The sequence below is a fragment of the Phalangium opilio genome, unplaced genomic scaffold, assembly GCF_054372755.1.
Source record: "Phalangium opilio isolate 3A_F unplaced genomic scaffold, DU_Popi_V2 ptg000009l_1, whole genome shotgun sequence".
NCBI lineage: Eukaryota > Metazoa > Arthropoda > Arachnida > Opiliones > Phalangiidae > Phalangium > Phalangium opilio.
Genome location: NW_028324146.1, coordinates 10,689,500 through 10,709,389, shown reverse-complemented (window position 1 = coordinate 10,709,389; position 19,890 = coordinate 10,689,500). Strand labels below are relative to the sequence as shown.

General features: G+C 45.7%; 46 non-coding genes and 1 pseudogene across 46 annotated transcripts; all 47 read right to left on the bottom strand.

Annotated features, from left to right (window-relative positions):
* Nucleotides 1-38: 38 nt before the first annotated feature.
* LOC149713981 (signal recognition particle RNA) lies at nt 39-338 on the bottom strand. Its single transcript, XR_016373758.1, has one exon.
* Nucleotides 339-428: 90 nt separating this feature from the next.
* Nucleotides 429-727, bottom strand: LOC149713980 (signal recognition particle RNA). Its single transcript, XR_016373903.1, has one exon.
* A 90-nt stretch (nt 728-817) lies between these two features.
* Nucleotides 818-1,116, bottom strand: LOC149713979 (signal recognition particle RNA). Its single transcript, XR_016373703.1, has one exon.
* Nucleotides 1,117-1,206: 90 nt separating this feature from the next.
* Nucleotides 1,207-1,505, bottom strand: LOC149713978 (signal recognition particle RNA). Its single transcript, XR_016373767.1, has one exon.
* A 90-nt stretch (nt 1,506-1,595) lies between these two features.
* On the bottom strand, nt 1,596-1,895 carry LOC149713977 (signal recognition particle RNA). Its single transcript, XR_016373735.1, has one exon.
* Nucleotides 1,896-1,985: 90 nt separating this feature from the next.
* LOC149713976 (signal recognition particle RNA) lies at nt 1,986-2,283 on the bottom strand. The gene has a single exon (XR_016373970.1).
* Nucleotides 2,284-2,373: 90 nt separating this feature from the next.
* On the bottom strand, nt 2,374-2,671 carry LOC149713975 (signal recognition particle RNA). The gene has a single exon (XR_016373927.1).
* A 90-nt stretch (nt 2,672-2,761) lies between these two features.
* Nucleotides 2,762-3,060, bottom strand: LOC149713974 (signal recognition particle RNA). The gene has a single exon (XR_016373746.1).
* A 90-nt stretch (nt 3,061-3,150) lies between these two features.
* LOC149713973 (signal recognition particle RNA) lies at nt 3,151-3,449 on the bottom strand. The gene has a single exon (XR_016373912.1).
* A 90-nt stretch (nt 3,450-3,539) lies between these two features.
* On the bottom strand, nt 3,540-3,838 carry LOC149713972 (signal recognition particle RNA). Its single transcript, XR_016373766.1, has one exon.
* Nucleotides 3,839-3,928: 90 nt separating this feature from the next.
* LOC149713971 (signal recognition particle RNA) lies at nt 3,929-4,228 on the bottom strand. Its single transcript, XR_016373842.1, has one exon.
* Nucleotides 4,229-4,318: 90 nt separating this feature from the next.
* LOC149713970 (signal recognition particle RNA) lies at nt 4,319-4,617 on the bottom strand. Its single transcript, XR_016373967.1, has one exon.
* Nucleotides 4,618-4,707: 90 nt separating this feature from the next.
* Nucleotides 4,708-5,005, bottom strand: LOC149713969 (signal recognition particle RNA). Its single transcript, XR_016373808.1, has one exon.
* Nucleotides 5,006-5,094: 89 nt separating this feature from the next.
* LOC149713968 (signal recognition particle RNA) lies at nt 5,095-5,394 on the bottom strand. The gene has a single exon (XR_016373734.1).
* An 89-nt stretch (nt 5,395-5,483) lies between these two features.
* LOC149713967 (signal recognition particle RNA) lies at nt 5,484-5,783 on the bottom strand. The gene has a single exon (XR_016373797.1).
* Nucleotides 5,784-5,872: 89 nt separating this feature from the next.
* Nucleotides 5,873-6,172, bottom strand: LOC149713966 (signal recognition particle RNA). Its single transcript, XR_016373736.1, has one exon.
* A 90-nt stretch (nt 6,173-6,262) lies between these two features.
* Nucleotides 6,263-6,525, bottom strand: LOC149713965 (signal recognition particle RNA; annotated as a pseudogene).
* Nucleotides 6,526-6,614: 89 nt separating this feature from the next.
* Nucleotides 6,615-6,914, bottom strand: LOC149713964 (signal recognition particle RNA). Its single transcript, XR_016373687.1, has one exon.
* Nucleotides 6,915-7,003: 89 nt separating this feature from the next.
* On the bottom strand, nt 7,004-7,303 carry LOC149713963 (signal recognition particle RNA). Its single transcript, XR_016373762.1, has one exon.
* Nucleotides 7,304-7,392: 89 nt separating this feature from the next.
* LOC149713962 (signal recognition particle RNA) lies at nt 7,393-7,693 on the bottom strand. Its single transcript, XR_016373729.1, has one exon.
* An 89-nt stretch (nt 7,694-7,782) lies between these two features.
* Nucleotides 7,783-8,082, bottom strand: LOC149713961 (signal recognition particle RNA). Its single transcript, XR_016373951.1, has one exon.
* An 89-nt stretch (nt 8,083-8,171) lies between these two features.
* On the bottom strand, nt 8,172-8,470 carry LOC149713960 (signal recognition particle RNA). Its single transcript, XR_016373792.1, has one exon.
* An 89-nt stretch (nt 8,471-8,559) lies between these two features.
* On the bottom strand, nt 8,560-8,859 carry LOC149713959 (signal recognition particle RNA). The gene has a single exon (XR_016373768.1).
* Nucleotides 8,860-8,948: 89 nt separating this feature from the next.
* LOC149713958 (signal recognition particle RNA) lies at nt 8,949-9,248 on the bottom strand. Its single transcript, XR_016373946.1, has one exon.
* An 89-nt stretch (nt 9,249-9,337) lies between these two features.
* Nucleotides 9,338-9,637, bottom strand: LOC149713957 (signal recognition particle RNA). Its single transcript, XR_016373704.1, has one exon.
* An 89-nt stretch (nt 9,638-9,726) lies between these two features.
* LOC149713956 (signal recognition particle RNA) lies at nt 9,727-10,025 on the bottom strand. Its single transcript, XR_016373791.1, has one exon.
* Nucleotides 10,026-10,114: 89 nt separating this feature from the next.
* LOC149713955 (signal recognition particle RNA) lies at nt 10,115-10,414 on the bottom strand. The gene has a single exon (XR_016373733.1).
* An 89-nt stretch (nt 10,415-10,503) lies between these two features.
* LOC149713954 (signal recognition particle RNA) lies at nt 10,504-10,803 on the bottom strand. Its single transcript, XR_016373979.1, has one exon.
* Nucleotides 10,804-10,892: 89 nt separating this feature from the next.
* LOC149713953 (signal recognition particle RNA) lies at nt 10,893-11,192 on the bottom strand. The gene has a single exon (XR_016373991.1).
* A 95-nt stretch (nt 11,193-11,287) lies between these two features.
* LOC149713952 (signal recognition particle RNA) lies at nt 11,288-11,587 on the bottom strand. Its single transcript, XR_016373732.1, has one exon.
* An 89-nt stretch (nt 11,588-11,676) lies between these two features.
* LOC149713951 (signal recognition particle RNA) lies at nt 11,677-11,976 on the bottom strand. Its single transcript, XR_016373775.1, has one exon.
* An 89-nt stretch (nt 11,977-12,065) lies between these two features.
* On the bottom strand, nt 12,066-12,364 carry LOC149713950 (signal recognition particle RNA). The gene has a single exon (XR_016373779.1).
* An 89-nt stretch (nt 12,365-12,453) lies between these two features.
* Nucleotides 12,454-12,753, bottom strand: LOC149713949 (signal recognition particle RNA). The gene has a single exon (XR_016373870.1).
* An 89-nt stretch (nt 12,754-12,842) lies between these two features.
* LOC149713948 (signal recognition particle RNA) lies at nt 12,843-13,142 on the bottom strand. The gene has a single exon (XR_016373774.1).
* An 89-nt stretch (nt 13,143-13,231) lies between these two features.
* Nucleotides 13,232-13,530, bottom strand: LOC149713947 (signal recognition particle RNA). The gene has a single exon (XR_016373778.1).
* An 89-nt stretch (nt 13,531-13,619) lies between these two features.
* LOC149713946 (signal recognition particle RNA) lies at nt 13,620-13,919 on the bottom strand. Its single transcript, XR_016373761.1, has one exon.
* An 89-nt stretch (nt 13,920-14,008) lies between these two features.
* Nucleotides 14,009-14,307, bottom strand: LOC149713945 (signal recognition particle RNA). Its single transcript, XR_016373777.1, has one exon.
* Nucleotides 14,308-14,396: 89 nt separating this feature from the next.
* Nucleotides 14,397-14,696, bottom strand: LOC149713944 (signal recognition particle RNA). Its single transcript, XR_016373869.1, has one exon.
* An 89-nt stretch (nt 14,697-14,785) lies between these two features.
* Nucleotides 14,786-15,084, bottom strand: LOC149713943 (signal recognition particle RNA). Its single transcript, XR_016373857.1, has one exon.
* Nucleotides 15,085-15,182: 98 nt separating this feature from the next.
* On the bottom strand, nt 15,183-15,481 carry LOC149713942 (signal recognition particle RNA). The gene has a single exon (XR_016373918.1).
* A 98-nt stretch (nt 15,482-15,579) lies between these two features.
* On the bottom strand, nt 15,580-15,879 carry LOC149713941 (signal recognition particle RNA). Its single transcript, XR_016373738.1, has one exon.
* An 89-nt stretch (nt 15,880-15,968) lies between these two features.
* LOC149713940 (signal recognition particle RNA) lies at nt 15,969-16,268 on the bottom strand. The gene has a single exon (XR_016373760.1).
* Nucleotides 16,269-17,811: 1,543 nt separating this feature from the next.
* LOC149713939 (signal recognition particle RNA) lies at nt 17,812-18,111 on the bottom strand. The gene has a single exon (XR_016373868.1).
* An 89-nt stretch (nt 18,112-18,200) lies between these two features.
* LOC149713938 (signal recognition particle RNA) lies at nt 18,201-18,499 on the bottom strand. Its single transcript, XR_016373755.1, has one exon.
* An 89-nt stretch (nt 18,500-18,588) lies between these two features.
* LOC149713937 (signal recognition particle RNA) lies at nt 18,589-18,888 on the bottom strand. Its single transcript, XR_016373809.1, has one exon.
* Nucleotides 18,889-18,986: 98 nt separating this feature from the next.
* Nucleotides 18,987-19,286, bottom strand: LOC149713936 (signal recognition particle RNA). Its single transcript, XR_016373737.1, has one exon.
* An 89-nt stretch (nt 19,287-19,375) lies between these two features.
* LOC149713935 (signal recognition particle RNA) lies at nt 19,376-19,675 on the bottom strand. Its single transcript, XR_016373759.1, has one exon.
* Between the last annotated feature and the right edge of the window lie 215 nt (nt 19,676-19,890).

Here is a 19,890-nt window from a genome sequence, read left to right as displayed (position 1 = left end):
TGAAGTTAAAATCACTATCTGAAGTGTAAAAACTGACTAAAGAATCGTGTACGTTCGTATTGGTTGCGTTGTGACTCGAAGCTCGCTCTCAGACGTTATCCCGTCACTGCCGAATGCGGGAACATTTGCCTGCCACGTTACCACCCTGAGCCTTTTTGCCCCTCCTTAGAACAACGTGGTGGTCCATAAGCTACCTCAAGACGACCATATTGACACCCAGCTTAACGCGGACGTCCGATCTACACGAGTCCTTGAGTCACAGGAATCCCAACCTCATACCATCCATCGATTCTAGCTTCCAAAGAGCTGGATTACAGGAGAACGCCACAACTCCCAGCTGCAAAGTAATCTCGATTAAAACAATTCAATTTTTGCAAGGATAACAACATTGAAGTTAAAATCACTATCTGAAGTGTAAAAACTGACATAAGAATCGTATACGTTCGTATTGGTTGCGTTGTGACTCGAAGCTCGCTCTCAGACGTTATCCCTTCACTGCCGAATGCGGGAACATTGGCCTGCTGCGTTACCACCCTGAGCCTTTTTGCCCCTCCTTAAAACAACGTGGTGGTCCATAAGCTACCTCAAGACGACCATATTGACACCCAGCTTAACGCGGACGTCCGATCTACACGAGTTCTTGAGTCACAGGAATCCCAACCCCATACCATCCATCGATTCTAGCTTCCAAAGAGCTGGATTACAGGAGAACGCCACAACTCCCAGCTGCAAAGTAAACTCGATTAAAATAATTCAATTTTTGCAAGCATAACAACATGGAAGTTAAAATCACTATCTGAAGTTTAAAAACTGACATAAGAACCGTGTACGTTCGTATTGGTTGCGTTGTGACTCGAAGCTCGCTCTCAGACGTAATCCCGTCACTGCCGAATGCGGGAACTTTTGCCTGCTGCGTTACCGCCCTGAGCCGTTTTGCCCCTCCTTAGAACAACCTGGTGGTCCATAAGCTACCTCAAGACGACCATATTGACACCCAGCTTAACGCGGACGTCCGATCTACACGAGTCCTTGAGTCACAGGAATCCCAACCTCATACCATCCATCGATTCTAGCTTCCAAAGAGCTGGATTACAGGAGAACGCCACAACTCCCAGCTGCAAAGTAAACTCGATTAAAATAATTCAATTTTTGCAATGATAACAACATGGAAGTTAAAATCACTATCTGAAGTTTAAAAACTGACATAAGAATGGTGTACGTTCGTATTGGTTGCGTTGTGACTCGAAGCTCGCTCTCAGACGTAATCCCGTCACTGCCGAATGCGGGAACTTTTGCCTGCTGCGTTACCGCCCTGAGCCTTTTTGCCCCTCCTTAGAACAACGTGGTGGTCCATAAGCTACCTCAAGACGACCATATTGACACCCAGCTTAACGCGGACGTCCGATCTACACGAGTCCTTGAGTCACAGGAATCCCAACCTCATACCATCCATCGATTCTAGCCTCCAAAGAGCTGGATTACAGGAGAACGCCACAACTCCCAGCTGCAAAGTAAACTCGATTAAAACAATTCAATTTTTGCAAGGATAACAACATGGAAGTTAAAATCACTATCTGAAGTTTAAAAACTGACATAAGAATCGTGTACGTTCGTATTGGTTGCGTTGTGACTCGAAGCTCGCTCTCAGACGTTATCCCGTCACTGCCGGATGCGGGAACTTTTGCCTGCTGCGTTACCGCCCTGAGCCGTTTTTGCCCCTCCTTAAAACAACCTGGTGGTCCATAAGCTACCTCAAGACGACCATATTGACACCCAGCTTAACGCGGACGTTCGATCTACACGAGTCCTTGAGTCACAGGATTCCCAACCTCATACCATCCATCGATTCTAGCTTCCAAAGAGCTGGATTACAGGAGAACGCCACAACTCCCAGCTGCAAAGTAACTTCGAATAAAACAATTCAAACTTTGCAAGGTTAACAACATTGAAGTTAAAATCACTATCTGAAGTGTAAAAACTGACATAAGAATCGTGTACGTTCGTATTGGTTGCGTTGTGACTCGAAGCTCGCTCTCAGACGATATCCCGTCACTGCCGAATGCGGGAACTTTTGTTGCTGCGTTGCCGCCCTGAGCAGTTTTGCCCCTCCTTAGAACAACCTGGTGGTCCATAAGCTACCTCAAAACGACCATTTTGACACCCAGGTTAACGCGGACGTCCGATCTACACGAGTCCTTGAGTCACAGGATTCCCAACCTCATACCATCCATCGATTCTAGCTTCCAAAGAGCTGGATTACAGGAGAACGCCACAACTCCCAGCTGCAAAGTAATCTCGATTAAAACAATCCAATTTTTGCAAGGATAACAACATGGAAGTTAAAATCACTATCTGAAGTGTAAAAACTGACATAAGAATCGTGTACGTTCGTATTGGTTGCGTTGTGACTCGAAGCTCCCTCTCAGACGTTATCCCGTCACTTCCGAATGCGGGAACTTTTGCCTGCTGCGTTACCGCCCTGAGCCGTTTTGCCCTCCTTAAAACAACCTGGTGGTCCATAAGCTACCTCAAGACGACCATATTGACACCCAGCTTAACGCGGACGTCCGATCTACACGACTCCTTGATTCACAGGAATCCCAACCTCATACCATCCATCGATTCTAGCTTCCAAAGAGCTGGATTACAGGAGAACGCCACAACTCCCAGCTGCAAAGTAATCTCGATTAAAACAATTCAATTTTTGCAAGGATAACAACATGGAAGTTAAAATCACTATCTGAAGTGTAAAAACAGACATAAGAATCGTGTACGTTCGTATTGGTTGCGTTGTGACTCGAAGCTCGCTCTCAGACGTAATCCCGTCACTGCCGAATGCGGGAACTTTTGCCTGCTGCGTTACCGCCCTGAGCCGTTTTGCCCCTCCTTAGAACAACCTGGTGGTCCATAAGCTACCTCAAGACGACCATATTGACACCCAGCTTAACGCGGACGTCCGATCTACACGAGTCCTTGAGTCATAGGAATCCCAACCTCATACCATCCATCGATTCTAGCTTCCAAAGAGCTGGATTACAGGAGAACGCCACAACTCCCGGCTCCAAAGTAATCTCGAATAAAACAATTCAAACTTTGCAAGGATAACAACATTGAAGTTAAAATCACTATCTGAAAAGTAAGAACTGACATAAGAATCGTGTACGTTCGTATTGGTTGCGTTGTGACTCGAATCTCGCTCTCAGACGTTATCCCGTCACTGCCGAATGCGGGAACATTGGCCTGCTGCGTTACCACCCTGAGCCTTTTTGCCCCTAATTAGAACAACGTGGTGATCCATAAGCTACCTCAAGACGACCATATTGACACCCAGCTTTACGCGGACGTCCGATCTACACGAGTCCTTGAGTCACAGGAATCCCAACCTCATACCATCCATCGATTCTAGCTTCCAAAGAGCTGGATTACAGGAGAACGCCACAACTCCCAGCTGCAAAGTAAACTCGATTAAAATAATTCAATTTTTGCAAGGATAACAACATGGAAGTTAAAATCACTATCTGAAGTTTAAAAACTGACATAAGAATGGTGTACGTTCGTATTGGTTGCGTTGTGACTCGAAGCTCGCTCTCAGACGTAATCCCGTCACTGCCGAATGCGGGAACTTTTGCCTGCTGCGTTACCGCCCTGAGCCTTTTTGCCCCTCCTTAGAACAACGTGGTGGTCCATAAGCTACCTCAAGACGACCATATTGACACCCAGCTTAACGCGGACGTCCGATCTACACGAGTCCTTGAGTCACAGGAATCCCAACCTCATACCATCCATCGATTCTAGCCTCCAAAGAGCTGGATTACAGGAGAACGCCACAACTCCCAGCTGCAAAGTAAACTCGATTAAAACAATTCAATTTTTGCAAGGATAACAACATGGAAGTTAAAATCACTATCTGAAGTTTAAAAACTGACATAAGAATCGTGTACGTTCGTATTGGTTGCGTTGTGACTCGAAGCTCGCTCTCAGACGTTATCCCGTCCATGCCGGATGCGGGAACTTTTGCCTGCTGCGTTACCGCCCTGAGCCGTTTTTGCCCCTCCTTAAAACAACCTGGTGGTCCATAAGCTACCTCAAGACGACCATATTGACACCCAGCTTAACGCGGACGTTCGATCTACACGAGTCCTTGAGTCACAGGATTCCCAACCTCATACCATCCATCGATTCTAGCTTCCAAAGAGCTGGATTACAGGAGAACGCCACAACTCCCAGCTGCAAAGTAACTTCGAATAAAACAATTCAAACTTTGCAAGGTTAACAACATTGAAGTTAAAATCACTATCTGAAGTGTAAAAACTGACATAAGAATCGTGTACGTTCGTATTGGTTGCGTTGTGACTCGAAGCTCGCTCTCAGACGATATCCCGTCACTGCCGAATGCGGGAACTTTTGGTTGCTGCGTTGCCGCCCTGAGCAGTTTTGCCTCTCCTTAGAACAACCTGGTGGTCCATAAGCTACCTCAAAACGACCATTTTGACACCCAGGTTAACGCGGACGTCCGATCTACACGAGTCCTTGAGTCACAGGATTCCCAACCTCATACCATCCATCGATTCTAGCTTCCAAAGAGCTGGATTACAGGAGAACGCCACAACTCCCAGCTGCAAAGTAATCTCGATTAAAACAATCCAATTTTTGCAAGGATAACAACATGGAAGTTAAAATCACTATCTGAAGTGTAAAAACTGACATAAGAATCGTGTACGTTCGTATTGGTTGCGTTGTGACTCGAAGCTCCCTCTCAGACGTTATCCCGTCACTTCCGAATGCGGGAACTTTTGCCTGCTGCGTTACCGCCCTGAGCCGTTTTGCCCTCCTTAAAACAACCTGGTGGTCCATAAGCTACCTCAAGACGACCATATTGACACCCAGCTTAACGCGGACGTCCGATCTACACGAGTCCTTGAGTCACAGGAATCCCAACCTCATACCATCCATCGATTCTAGCTTCCAAAGAGCTGGATTACAGGAGAACGCCACAACTCCCAGCTGCAAAGTAATCTCGATTAAAACAATTAAATTTTTGCAAGGATAACAACATGGAAGTTAAAATCACTATCTGAAGTGTAAAAACTGACATAAGAATCGTGTACGTTCGTATTGGTTGCGTTGTGACTCGAAGCTCGCTCTCAGACGTAATCCCGTCACTGCCGAATGCGGGAACTTTTGCCTGCTGCGTTACCGCCCTGAGCCGTTTTGCCCCTCCTTAGAACAACCTGGTGGTCCATAAGCTACCTCAAGACGACCATATTGACACCCAGCTTAACGCGGACGTCCGATCTACACGAGTCCTTGAGTCATAGGAATCCCAACCTCATACCATCCATCGATTCTAGCTTCCAAAGAGCTGGATTACAGGAGAACGCCACAACTCCCGGCTCCAAAGTAATCTCGAATAAAACAATTCAAACTTTGCAAGGATAACAACATTGAAGTTAAAATCACTATCTGAAAAGTAAGAACTGACATAAGAATCGTGTACGTTCGTATTGGTTGCGTTGTGACTCGAAGCTCGCTCTCAGACGTTATCCCGTCACTGCCGAATGCGGGAACATTGGCCTGCTGCGTTACCACCCTGAGCCTTTTTGCCCCTAATTAGAACAACGTGGTGGTCCATAAGCTACCTCAAGACGACCATATTGACACCCAGCTTTACGCGGACGTCCGATCTACACGAGTCCTTGAGTCACAGGAATCCCAACCTCATACCATCCATCGATTCTAGCTTCCAAAGAGCTGGATTACAGGAGAACGCCACAACTCCCAGCTGCAAAGTAAACTCGATTAAAATAATTAAATTTTTGCAAGGATAACAACATGGAAGTTAAAATCACAATCTGAAGTTTAAAAACTGACATAAGAATCGTGTACGTTCGTATTGGTTGCGTTGTGACTCGAAGCTCGCTCTCAGACGTAATCCCGTCACTGCCGAATGCGGGAACTTTTGCCTGCTGCGTTACCGCCCTGAGCCGTTTTGCCCCTCCTTAAAACAACCTGGTGGTCCATAAGCTACCTCAAGACGACCATATTGACACCCAGCTTAACGCGGACGTTCGATCTACACGAGTCCTTGAGTCACAGGATTCCCAACCTCATACCATCCATCGATTCTAGCTTCCAAAGAGCTGGATTACAGGAGAACGCCACAACTCCCGGCTCCAAAGTAATCTCGAATAAAACAATTCAAACTTTGCAAGGATAACAACATTGAAGTTAAAATCACTATCCGAAGTGTAAAAACTGACTTAAGAATCGTGTACGTTCGTATTGGTTGCGTTGTGACTCGAAGCTCGCTCTCAGACGTTATCCCGTCACTGCCGAATGCGGGAACATTTGCCTGCCACGTTACCACCCTGAGCCTTTTTGCCCCTCCTTAGAACAACGTGGTGGTCCATAAGCTACCTCAAGACGACCATATTGACACCCAGCTACCAGAATCCCAACCCCATACCATCCATCGATTCTAGCTTCCAAAGAGCTGGATTACAGGAGAACGCCACAACTCCCAGCTGCAAAGTAAACTCGATTAAAATAATTCAATTTTTGCAAGCATAACAACATGGAAGTTAAAATCACTATCTGAAGTTTAAAAACTGACATAAGAATCGTGTACGTTCGTATTGGTTGCGTTGTGACTCGAAGCTCGCTCTCAGACGTAATCCCGTCACTGCCGAATGCGGGAACTTTTGCCTGCTGCGTTACCGCCCTGAGCCATTTTGCCCCTCCTTAGAACAACCTGGTGGTCCATAAGCTACCTCAAGACGACCATATTGACACCCAGCTTAACGCGGACGTCCGATCTACACGAGTCCTTGAGTCACAGGAATCCCAACCTCATACCATCCATCGATTCTAGCTTCCAAAGAGCTGGATTACAGGAGAACGCCACAACTCCCAGCTGCAAAGTAAACTCGATTAAAATAATTCAATTTTTGCAAGGATAACAACATGGAAGTTAAAATCACTATCTGAAGTTTAAAAACTGACATAAGAATGGTGTACGTTCGTATTGGTTGCGTTGTGACTCGAAGCTCGCTCTCAGACGTAATCCCGTCACTGCCGAATGCGGGAACTTTTGCCTGCTGCGTTACCGCCCTGAGCCTTTTTGCCCCTCCTTAGAACAACGTGGTGGTCCATAAGCTACCTCAAGACGACCATATTGACACCCAGCTTAACGCGGACGTCCGATCTACACGAGTCCTTGAGTCACAGGAATCCCAACCTCATACCATCCATCGATTCTAGCCTCCAAAGAGCTGGATTACAGGAGAACGCCACAACTCCCAGCTGCAAAGTAAACTCGATTAAAACAATTCAATTTTTGCAAGGATAACAACATGGAAGTTAAAATCACTATCTGAAGTTTAAAAACTGACATAAGAATCGTGTACGTTCGTATTGGTTGCGTTGTGACTCGAAGCTCGCTCTCAGACGTTATCCCGTCACTGCCGGATGCGGGAACTTTTGCCTGCTGCGTTACCGCCCTGAGCCGTTTTTGCCCCTCCTTAAAACAACCTGGTGGTCCATAAGCTACCTCAAGACGACCATATTGACACCCAGCTTAACGCGGACGTTCGATCTACACGAGTCCTTGAGTCACAGGATTCCCAACCTCATACCATCCATCGATTCTAGCTTCCAAAGAGCTGGATTACAGGAGAACGCCACAACTCCCAGCTGCAAAGTAACTTCGAATAAAACAATTCAAACTTTGCAAGGTTAACAACATTGAAGTTAAAATCACTATCTGAAGTGTAAAAACTGACATAAGAATCGTGTACGTTCGTATTGGTTGCGTTGTGACTCGAAGCTCGCTCTCAGACGATATCCCGTCACTGCCGAATGCGGGAACTTTTGGTTGCTGCGTTGCCGCCCTGAGCAGTTTTGCCCCTCCTTAGAACAACCTGGTGGTCCATAAGCTACCTCAAGACGACCATTTTGACACCCAGGTTAACGCGGACGTCCGATCTACACGAGTCCTTGAGTCACAGGATTCCCAACCTCATACCATCCATCGATTCTAGCTTTCAAAGAGCTGGATTACAGGAGAACGCCACAACTCCCAGCTGCAAAGTAATCTCGATTAAAACAATCCAATTTTTGCAAGGATAACAACATGGAAGTTAAAATCACTATCTGAAGTGTAAAAACTGACATAAGAATCGTGTACGTTCGTATTGGTTGCGTTGTGACTCGAAGCTCCCTCTCAGACGTTATCCCGTCACTTCCGAATGCGGGAACTTTTGCCTGCTGCGTTACCGCCCTGAGCCGTTTTGCCCTCCTTAAAACAACCTGGTGGTCCATAAGCTACCTCAAGACGACCATATTGACACCCAGCTTAACGCGGACGTCCGATCTACACGAGTCCTTGAGTCACAGGAATCCCAACCTCATACCATCCATCGATTCTAGCTTCCAAAGAGCTGGATTACAGGAGAACGCCACAACTCCCAGCTGCAAAGTAGTCTCGATTAAAACAATTCAATTTTTGCAAGGATAACAACATGGAAGTTAAAATCACTATCTGAAGTGTAAAAACTGACATAAGAATCGTGTACGTTCGTATTGGTTGCGTTGTGACTCGAAGCTCGCTCTCAGACGTAATCCCGTCACTGCCGAATGCGGGAACTTTTGCCTGCTGCGTTACCGCCCTGAGCCGTTTTGCCCCTCCTTAGAACAACCTGGTGGTCCATAAGCTACCTCAAGACGACCATATTGACACCCAGCTTAACGCGGACGTCCGATCTACACGAGTGCTTGAGTCATAGGAATCCCAACCTCATACCATCCATCGATTCTAGCTTCCAAAGAGCTGGATTACAGGAGAACGCCACAACTCCCGGCTCCAAAGTAATCTCGAATAAAACAATTCAAACTTTGCAAGGATAACAACATTGAAGTTAAAATCACTATCTGAAAAGTAAGAACTGACATAAGAATCGTGTACGTTCGTATTGGTTGCGTTGTGACTCGAAGCTCGCTCTCAGACGTTATCCCGTCACTGCCGAATGCGGGAACATTGGCCTGCTGCGTTACCACCCTGAGCCTTTTTGCCCCTAATTAGAACAACGTGGTGATCCATAAGCTACCTCAAGACGACCATATTGACACCCAGCTTTACGCGGACGTCCGATCTACACGAGTCCTTGAGTCACAGGAATCCCAACCTCATACCATCCATCGATTCTAGCTTCCAAAGAGCTGGGTTACAGGAGAACGCCACAACTCCCGGCTCCAAAGTAAACTCGAATAAAACAATTCAAACTTTGCAAGGATAACAACATTGAAGTTAAAATCACTATCTGAAAAGTAAAAACTGACATAAGAATCGTGTACGTTCGTATTGGTTGCGTTGTGACTCGAAGCTCGCTCTCAGACGTTATCCCGTCACTGCCGGATGCGGGAACTTTTGCCTGCTGCGTTACCGCCCTGAGCCGTTTTGCCCCTCCTTAAATCAACCTGGTGGTCCATAAGCTACCTCAAGACGACCATATTGACACCCAGCTTAACGCGGACGTCCAATCTACACGAGTCCTTGAGTCACAGGATTCCCAACCTCATACCATCCATCGATTCTAGCTTCCAAAGAGCTGGATTACAGGAGAACGCCACAACTCCCAGCTGCAAAGTAATCTCGATTAAAACAATCCAATTTTTGCAAGGATAACAACATGGAAGTTAAAATCACTATCTGAAGTGTAAAAACTGACATAAGAATCGTGTACGTTCGTATTGGTTGCGTTGTGACTCGAAGCTCCCTCTCAGACGTTATCCCGTCACTTCCGAATGCGGGAACTTTTGCCTGCTGCGTTACCGCCCTGAGCCGTTTTGCCCTCCTTAAAACAACCTGGTGGTCCATAAGCTACCTCAAGACGACCATATTGACACCCAGCTTAACGCGGACGTCCGATCTACACGAGTCCTTGAGTCACAGGAATCCCAACCTCATACCATCCATCGATTCTAGCTTCCAAAGAGCTGGATTACAGGAGAACGCCACAACTCCCAGCTGCAAAGTAATCTCGATTAAAACAATTCAATTTTTGCAAGGATAACAACATGGAAGTTAAAATCACTATCTGAAGTGTAAAAACTGACATAAGAATCGTGTACGTTCGTATTGGTTGCGTTGTGACTCGAAGCTCGCTCTCAGACGTAATCCCGTCACTGCCGAATGCGGGAACTTTTGCCTGCTGCGTTACCGCCCTGAGCCGTTTTGCCCCTCCTTAGAACAACCTGGTGGTCCATAAGCTACCTCAAGACGACCATATTGACACCCAGCTTAACGCGGACGTCCGATCTACACGAGTCCTTGAGTCATAGGAATCCCAACCTCATACCATCCATCGATTCTAGCTTCCAAAGAGCTGGATTACAGGAGAACGCCACAACTCCCGGCTCCAAAGTAATCTCGAATAAAACAATTCAAACTTTGCAAGGATAACAACATTGAAGTTAAAATCACTATCTGAAAAGTAAGAACTGACATAAGAATCGTGTACGTTCGTATTGGTTGCGTTGTGACTCGAAGCTCGCTCTCAGACGTTATCCCGTCACTGCCGAATGCGGGAACATTGGCCTGCTGCGTTACCACCCTGAGCCTTTTTGCCCCTAATTAGAACAACGTGGTGATCCATAAGCTACCTCAAGACGACCATATTGACACCCAGCTTTACGCGGACGTCCGATCTACACGAGTCCTTGAGTCACAGGAATCCCAACCTCATACCATCCATCGATTCTAGCTTCCAAAGAGCTGGGTTACAGGAGAACGCCACAACTCCCGTCTCCAAAGTAAACTCGAATAAAACAATTCAAACTTTGCAAGGATAACAACATTGAAGTTAAAATCACTATCTGAAAAGTAAAAACTGACATAAGAATCGTGTACGTTCGTATTGGTTGCGTTGTGACTCGAAGCTCGCTCTCAGACGTTATCACGTCACTGCCGAATGCGGGAACATTGGCCTGCTGCGTTACCACCCTGAGCCTTTTTGCCCCTAATTAGAACAACGTGGTGATCCATAAGCTACCTCAAGACGACCATATTGACACCCAGCTTAACGCGGACGTCCGATCTACACGAGTCCTTGAGTCATAGGAATCCCAACCTCATACCATCCATCGATTCTAGCTTCCAAAGAGCTGGATTACAGGAGAACGCCACAACTCCCGGGTCCAAAGTAAACTCGAATAAAACAATTCAAACTTTATTATTATTATTATTACAACATTGAAGTTAAAATCACTATCTGAAAAGTAAAAACTGACATAAGAATCGTGTACGTTCGTATTGGTTGCGTTGTGACTCGAAGCTCGCTCTCAGACGTTATCCCGTCACTGCCGGATGCGGAAACTTTTGCCTGCTGCGTTACCGCCCTGAGCCGTTTTGCCCCTCCTTAAATCAACCTGGTGGTCCATAAGCTACCTCAAGACGACCATATTGACACCCAGCTTAACGCGGACGTCCAATCTACACGAGTCCTTGAGTCACAGGATTCCCAACCTCATACCATCCATCGATTCTAGCTTCCAAAGAGCTGGATTACAGGAGAACGCCACAACTCCCAACTGCAAAGTAATCTCGAATAAAACAATTCAAACTTTGCAAGGATAACAACATTGAAGTTAAAATCACTATCTGAAGTTTAAAAACTGACATAAGAATCGTGTACGTTCGTATTGGTTGCGTTGTGACTCGAAGCTCGCTCTCAGACGTTATCCCGTCACTGCCGAATGCGGGAACTTTTGCCTGCTGCGTTACCGCCCTCAGCCGTTTTGCCCCTCCTTCGAACAACCTGGTGGTCCATAAGCTACCTCAAGACGACCATTTTGACACCCAGGTTAACGCGGACGTCCGATCTACACGAGTCCTTGAGTCACAGGAATCCCAACCTCATACCATCCATCGATTCTAGCTTCCAAAGAGCTGGATTACAGGAGAACGCCACAACTCCCAGCTGCAAAGTAATCTCGAATAAAACAATTCAAACTTTGCAAGGATAACAACATTGAAGTTAAAATCACTATCTGAAGTTTAAAAACTGACATAAGAATCGTGTACGTTCGTATTGGTTGCGTTGTGACTCGAAGCTCGCTCTCAAACGTTATCCCGTCACTGCCGAATGCGGGAACTTTTGCCTGCTGCGTTACCGCCCTGAGCCGTTTTGCCCTCCTTAAAACAACCTGGTGGTCCATAAGCTACCTCAAGACGACCATATTGACACCCAGGTTAACGCGGACGTCCGATCTACACGAGTCCTTGAGTCACAGGAATCCCAACCTCATACCATCCATCGATTCTAGCTTCCAAAGAGCTGGATTACAGGAGAACGCCACAACTCCCAGCTGCAAAGTAATCTCGAATAAAACAATTCAAACTTTGCAAGGATAACAACATTGAAGTTAAAATCACTATCTGAAGTTTAAAAACTGACATAAGAATCGTGTACGTTCGTATTGGTTGCGTTGTGACTCGAAGCTCGCTCTCAGACGTTATCCCGTCACTGCCGAATGCGGGAACTTTTGCCTGCTGCGTTACCGCCCTCAGCCGTTTTGCCCCTCCTTAGAACAACCTGGTGGTCCATAAGCTACCTCAAGACGACCATTTTGACACCCAGGTTAACGCGGACGTCCGATCTACACGAGTCCTTGAGTCACAGGAATCCCAACCTCATACCATCCATCGATTCTAGCTTCCAAAGTGCTGGATTACAGGAGAACGCCACAACTCGCAGCTGCAAAGTAACCTCGAATAAAACAATTAAAACTTTGCAAGGATAACGACATGGAAGTTAAAATCACTGTCTGAAGTGTAAAAACTGACATAAGAATCGTGTACGTTCGTATTGGTTGCGTTGTGACTCGAAGCTCGCTCTCAGACGTTATCCCGTCACTGCCGAATGCGGGAACTTTTGCCTGCTGCGTTACCGCCCTCAGCCGTTTTGCCCCTCCTTCGAACAACCTGGTGGTCCATAAGCTACCTCAAGACGACCATTTTGACACCCAGGTTAACGCGGACGTCCGATCTACACGAGTCCTTGAGTCACAGGAATCCCAACCTCATACCATCCATCGATTCTAGCTTCCAAAGAGCTGGATTACAGGAGAACGCCACAACTCCCAGCTGCAAAGTAATCTCGAATAAAACAATTCAAACTTTGCAAGGATAACAACATTGAAGTTAAAATCACTATCTGAAGTTTAAAAACTGACATAAGAATCGTGTACGTTCGTATTGGTTGCGTTGTGACTCGAAGCTCGCTCTCAAACGTTATCCCGTCACTGCCGAATGCGGGAACTTTTGCCTGCTGCGTTACCGCCCTGAGCCGTTTTGCCCTCCTTAAAACAACCTGGTGGTCCATAAGCTACCTCAAGACGACCATATTGACACCCAGGTTAACGCGGACGTCCGATCTACACGAGTCCTTGAGTCACAGGAATCCCAACCTCATACCATCCATCGATTCTAGCTTCCAAAGAGCTGGATTACAGGAGAACGCCACAACTCCCAGCTGCAAAGTAATCTCGAATAAAACAATTCAAACTTTGCAAGGATAACAACATTGAAGTTAAAATCACTATCTGAAGTTTAAAAACTGACATAAGAATCGTGTACGTTCGTATTGGTTGCGTTGTGACTCGAAGCTCGCTCTCAGACGTTATCCCGTCACTGCCGAATGCGGGAACTTTTGCCTGCTGCGTTACCGCCCTCAGCCGTTTTGCCCCTCCTTAGAACAACCTGGTGGTCCATAAGCTACCTCAAGACGACCATTTTGACACCCAGGTTAACGCGGACGTCCGATCTACACGAGTCCTTGAGTCACAGGAATCCCAACCTCATACCATCCATCGATTCTAGCTTCCAAAGAGCTGGATTACAGGAGAACGCCACAACTCCCAGCTGCAAAGTAATCTCGAATAAAACAATTCAAACTTTGCAAGGATAACAACATTGAAGTTAAAATCACTATCTGAAGTTTAAAAACTGACATAAGAATCGTGTACGTTCGTATTGGTTGCGTTGTGACTCGAAGCTCGCTCTCAAACGTTATCCCGTCACTGCCGAATGCGGGAACTTTTGCCTGCTGCGTTACCGCCCTGAGCCGTTTTGCCCTCCTTAAAACAACCTGGTGGTCCATAAGCTACCTCAAGACGACCATATTGACACCCAGGTTAACGCGGACGTCCGATCTACACGAGTCCTTGAGTCACAGGAATCCCAACCTCATACCATCCATCGATTCTAGCTTCCAAAGAGCTGGATTACAGGAGAACGCCACAACTCCCAGCTGCAAAGTAATCTCGAATAAAACAATTCAAACTTTGCAAGGATAACAACATTGAAGTTAAAATCACTATCTGAAGTTTAAAAACTGACATAAGAATCGTGTACGTTCGTATTGGTTGCGTTGTGACTCGAAGCTCGCTCTCAGACGTTATCCCGTCACTGCCGAATGCGGGAACTTTTGCCTGCTGCGTTACCGCCCTCAGCCGTTTTGCCCCTCCTTAGAACAACCTGGTGGTCCATAAGCTACCTCAAGACGACCATTTTGACACCCAGGTTAACGCGGACGTCCGATCTACACGAGTCCTTGAGTCACAGGAATCCCAACCTCATACCATCCATCGATTCTAGCTTCCAAAGTGCTGGATTACAGGAGAACGCCACAACTCGCAGCTGCAAAGTAACCTCGAATAAAACAATTAAAACTTTGCAAGGATAACGACATGGAAGTTAAAATCACTGTCTGAAGTGTAAAAACTGACATAAGAATCGTGTACGTTCGTATTGGTTGCGTTGTGACTCGAAGCTCGCTCTCAGACGTTATCCCGTCACTGCCGAATGCGGGAACTTTTGCCTGCTGCGTTACCGCCCTGAGCCGTTTTGCCCTCCTTAAAACAACCTGGTGGTCCATAAGCTACCTCAAGACGACCATATTGACACCCAGCTTAACGCGGACGTCCGATCTACACGAGTCCTTGAGTCATAGGAATCCCAACCTCATACCATCCATCGATTCTAGCTTCCAAAGAGCTGGATTACAGGAGAACGCCACAACTCCCGGGTCCAAAGTAATCTCGAATAAAACAATTCAAACTTTATTATTATTATTATTATTACAACATTGAAGTTAAAATCACTATCTGAAAAGTAAAAACTGACATAAGAATCGTGTACGTTCGTATTGGTTGCGTTGTGACTCGAAGCTCGCTCTCAGACGTTATCCCGTCACTGCCGAATGCGGGAACTTTTGCCTGCTGCGTTACCGCCCTGAGCCGTTTTGCCCTCCTTAAAACAACCTGGTGGTCCATAAGCTACCTCAAGACGACCATATTGACACCCAGCTTAACGCGGACGTCCGATCTACACGGGTCCTTGAGTCATAGGAATCCCAACCTCATACCATCCATCGATTCTAGCTTCCAAAGAGCTGGATTACAGGAGAACGCCACAACTCCCGGGTCCAAAGTATTCTCGAATAAAACAATTCAAACTTTATTATTATTATTATTATTACAACATTGAAGTTAAAATCACTATCTGAAAAGTAAAAACTGACATAAGAATCGTGTACGTTCGTATTGGTTGCGTTGTGACTCGAAGCTCGCTCTCAGACGTTATCCCGTCACTGCCGGATGCGGAAACTTTTGCCTGCTGCGTTACCGCCCTGAGCCGTTTTGCCCCTCCTTAAATCAACCTGGTGGTCCATAAGCTACCTCAAGACGACCATATTGACACCCAGCTTAACGCGGACGTCCAATCTACACGAGTCCTTGAGTCACAGGATTCCCAACCTCATACCATCCATCGCTTCTAGCTTCCAAAGAGCTGGATTACAGGAGAACGCCACAACTCCCAGCTGCAAAGTAATCTCGAATAAAACAATTCAAACTTTGCAAGGATAACAACATTGAAGTTAAAATCACTATCTGAAGTTTAAAAACTGACATAAGAATCGTGTACGTTCGTATTGGTTGCGTTGTGACTCGAAGCTCGCTCTCAGACGTTATCCCGTCACTGCCGAATGCGGGAACTTTTGCCTGCTGCGTTACCGCCCTCAGCCGTTTTGCCCCTCCTTAGAACAACCTGGTGGTCCATAAGCTACCTCAAGACGACCATTTTGACACCCAGGTTAACGCGGACGTCCGATCTACACGAGTCCTTGAGTCACAGGAATCCCAACCTCATACCATCCATCGATTCTAGCTTCCAAAGAGCTGGATTACAGGAGAACGCCACAACTCCCAGCTGCAAAGTAATCTCGAATAAAACAATTCAAACTTTGCAAGGATAACAACATTGAAGTTAAAATCACTATCTGAAGTTTAACAAGTCGGGAAAACCAAAATATTACCTCTCCGTGTCGAGAAGATTATATAACCTTAAGTATCCAATGAAAACGTCGACCTTTTTGCCCTCATCCTTTCCCGCGCTTTGCGCTTCCGCATTTCATACTTACTCTCAACATTATCTTCCTCCATTTTACATATAAAAATCAAATACTCACAAAAAGAAGTGGCAAAAACCTGCTGGCTCTTTACAACCACTTAATTTGACTTAATATCCAATTTCCAACAACAATAATATACCGGTAGTTTAATTGACAGCCTACTAGCATCGAAATTCTCATTAAGAATGGCTCCCGCGGATAAAAAACGGCAATTTTCAACTAGGTGGGCGTTATCTCATTAGATTTGAAAAATTTCATTTGTCTTTTTTACCAATGCCTAACCGTTTGGATTTTTTAAAGCTTTCTAGCACCAAAAAAATATTTTTGAATGAGGATAAAAAAGGTCTGTCCTCTCGTAATTTTTAATGCTTTTCTCATGATTACTCTATACAACAGTAACAAGGAGTATAAACCCATTAGTGGAAGCAGCATTTTTTTCCCAAAACAATCTCGCTTACGTTTATGCAATGAATGAAATATATCACAATGCACGGGCCTTGATAGATATAGGAGGCAATGAAGCAAATATATCGCATGCACGGGCCTTGGTAGATATAGGAGGCAATGATAATCTCTCTCTTTGCACGAGAGGTTTATCTTTAATATTTAAATAAATATAATTATTTTTAATTATTTTAATCTTCAATAATTAACATTAATAATAGTTAAATCGTTTAAAATAAAGTTATACCTATTATCTTCTCAAACTTTGCTAATATTGACGTTTAAAGTGAAGGGTACCCCTCTTCCCGCTTTCTTCAAATTTTGGGGTATATATACGATTCGTTTCCATTATAATAGTAAGGAAAAACCGCAAATGCGAAAACCTTTGGTAGCGATCCTACCTTAGGGAGGCTAGACGTTTCTCGTAACCCTAGCTGATCGCCGCGTATATCCTAAAACCAAACGATGATAATGGAGTAGAAGCCAATGATACAGATTGGTGTCTATATGGAATAGACGGAAGACCAGTGGAGGTGGTGTTAGAAGCCAGTGTAAGTGCAGACTGGTGTCAATGTGGGATTGACAAAGAACCGAAGATGGTGGTGTTGGAAACCAGAAAAGTACCAGGCTGGTGTTCATATGGGATAAAACGAAGACCAAACATGGTGGTGTGAGAACTCAAGGATAGAGTAGCCAACGGAGAGAAATACAATTTTCCAAATTTCTGTGAACTGTCAATGCGGTCCGGAAATTGGGAACACGTTTGCTCCGATACGCAAACTGCGAACGCGGTCACGTGGGTGTAACAACGGACAGACAGACACACACACACACACACAGACACGGCCGTTACAGAACCTCTCCTGGACTACGTCACACGGAGAGGTAAAAACTGACATAAGAATCGTGTACGTTCGTATTGGTTGCGTTGTGACTCGAAGCTCGCTCTCAGACGTTATCCCGTCACTGCCGAATGCGGGAACTTTTGCCTGCTGCGTTACCGCCCTCAGCCGTTTTGCCCCTCCTTAGAACAACCTGGTGGTCCATAAGCTACCTCAAGACGACCATTTTGACACCCAGGTTAACGCGGACGTCCGATCTACACGAGTCCTTGAGTCACAGGAATCCCAACCTCATACCATCCATCGATTCTAGCTTCCAAAGTGCTGGATTACAGGAGAACGCCACAACTCGCAGCTGCAAAGTAACCTCGAATAAAACAATTAAAACTTTGCAAGGATAACGACATGGAAGTTAAAATCACTGTCTGAAGTGTAAAAACTGACATAAGAATCGTGTACGTTCGTATTGGTTGCGTTGTGACTCGAAGCTCGCTCTCAGACGTTATCCCGTCACTGCCGAATGCGGGAACTTTTGCCTGCTGCGTTACCGCCCTGAGCCGTTTTGCCCTCCTTAAAACAACCTGGTGATCCATAAGCTACCTCAAGACGACCATATTGACACCCAGCTTAACGCGGACGTCCGATCTACACGAGTCCTTGAGTCACAGGAATCCCAACCTCATACCATCCATCGATTCTAGCTTCCAAAGTGCTGGATTACAGAAGAACGCCACAGCTCCCAGCTGCAAAGTAATCTCGAATAAAACAATTCAAAATTTGCAAGGATAACAACATTGAAGTTAAAATCACTATCTGAAGTGTAAATACTAACATAAGAATCGTGTACGTTCGTATTGGTTGCGTTGTGACTCGAAGCTCGCTCTCAGACGTTATCCCGTCACTGCCGAATGCGGGAACTTTTGCCTGCTGCGTTACCGCCCTGAGCCGTTTTGCTCCTCCTAAGAACAACCTGGTGGTCCATGAGCTACCTCAAGACGACCATATTGACACCCAGCTTAACGCGGACGTCCGATCTACACGAGTCCTTGAGTCATAGGAATCCCAACCTCATACCATCCATCGATTCTAGCTTCCAAAGAGCTGGATTACAGGAGAACGCCACAACTCCCGGGTCCAAAGTATTCTCGAATAAAACAATTCAAACTTTATTATTATTATTATTATTACAACATTGAAGTTAAAATCACTATCTGAAAAGTAAAAACTGACATAAGAATCGTGTACGTTCGTATTGGTTGCGTTGTGACTCGAAGCTCGCTCTCAGACGTTATCCCGTCACTGCCGGATGCGGAAACTTTTGCCTGCTGCGTTACCGCCCTGAGCCGTTTTGCCCCTCCTTAAATCAACCTGGTGGTCCATAAGCTACCTCAAGACGACCATATTGACACCCAGCTTAACGCGGACGTCCAATCTACACGAGTCCTTGAGTCACAGGATTCCCAACCTCATACCATCCATCGCTTCTAGCTTCCAAAGAGCTGGATTACAGGAGAACGCCACAACTCCCAGCTGCAAAGTAATCTCGAATAAAACAATTCAAACTTTGCAAGGATAACAACATTGAAGTTAAAATCACTATCTGAAGTTTAAAAACTGACATAAGAATCGTGTACGTTCGTATTGGTTGCGTTGTGACTCGAAGCTCGCTCTCAGACGTTATCCCGTCACTGCCGAATGCGGGAACTTTTGCCTGCTGCGTTACCGCCCTCAGCCGTTTTGCCCCTCCTTAGAACAACCTGGTGGTCCATAAGCTACCTCAAGACGACCATTTTGACACCCAGGTTAACGCGGACGTCCGATCTACACGAGTCCTTGAGTCACAGGAATCCCAACCTCATACCATCCATCGATTCTAGCTTCCAAAGAGCTGGATTACAGGAGAACGCCACAACTCCCAGCTGCAAAGTAATCTCGAATAAAACAATTCAAACTTTGCAAGGATAACAACATTGAAGTTAAAATCACTATCTGAAGTTTAACAAGTCGGGAAAACCAAAATATTACCTCTCCGTGTCGAGAAGATTATATAACCTTAAGTATCCAATGAAAACGTCGACCTTTTTGCCCTCATCCTTTCCCGCGCTTTGCGCTTCCGCATTTCATACTTACTCTCA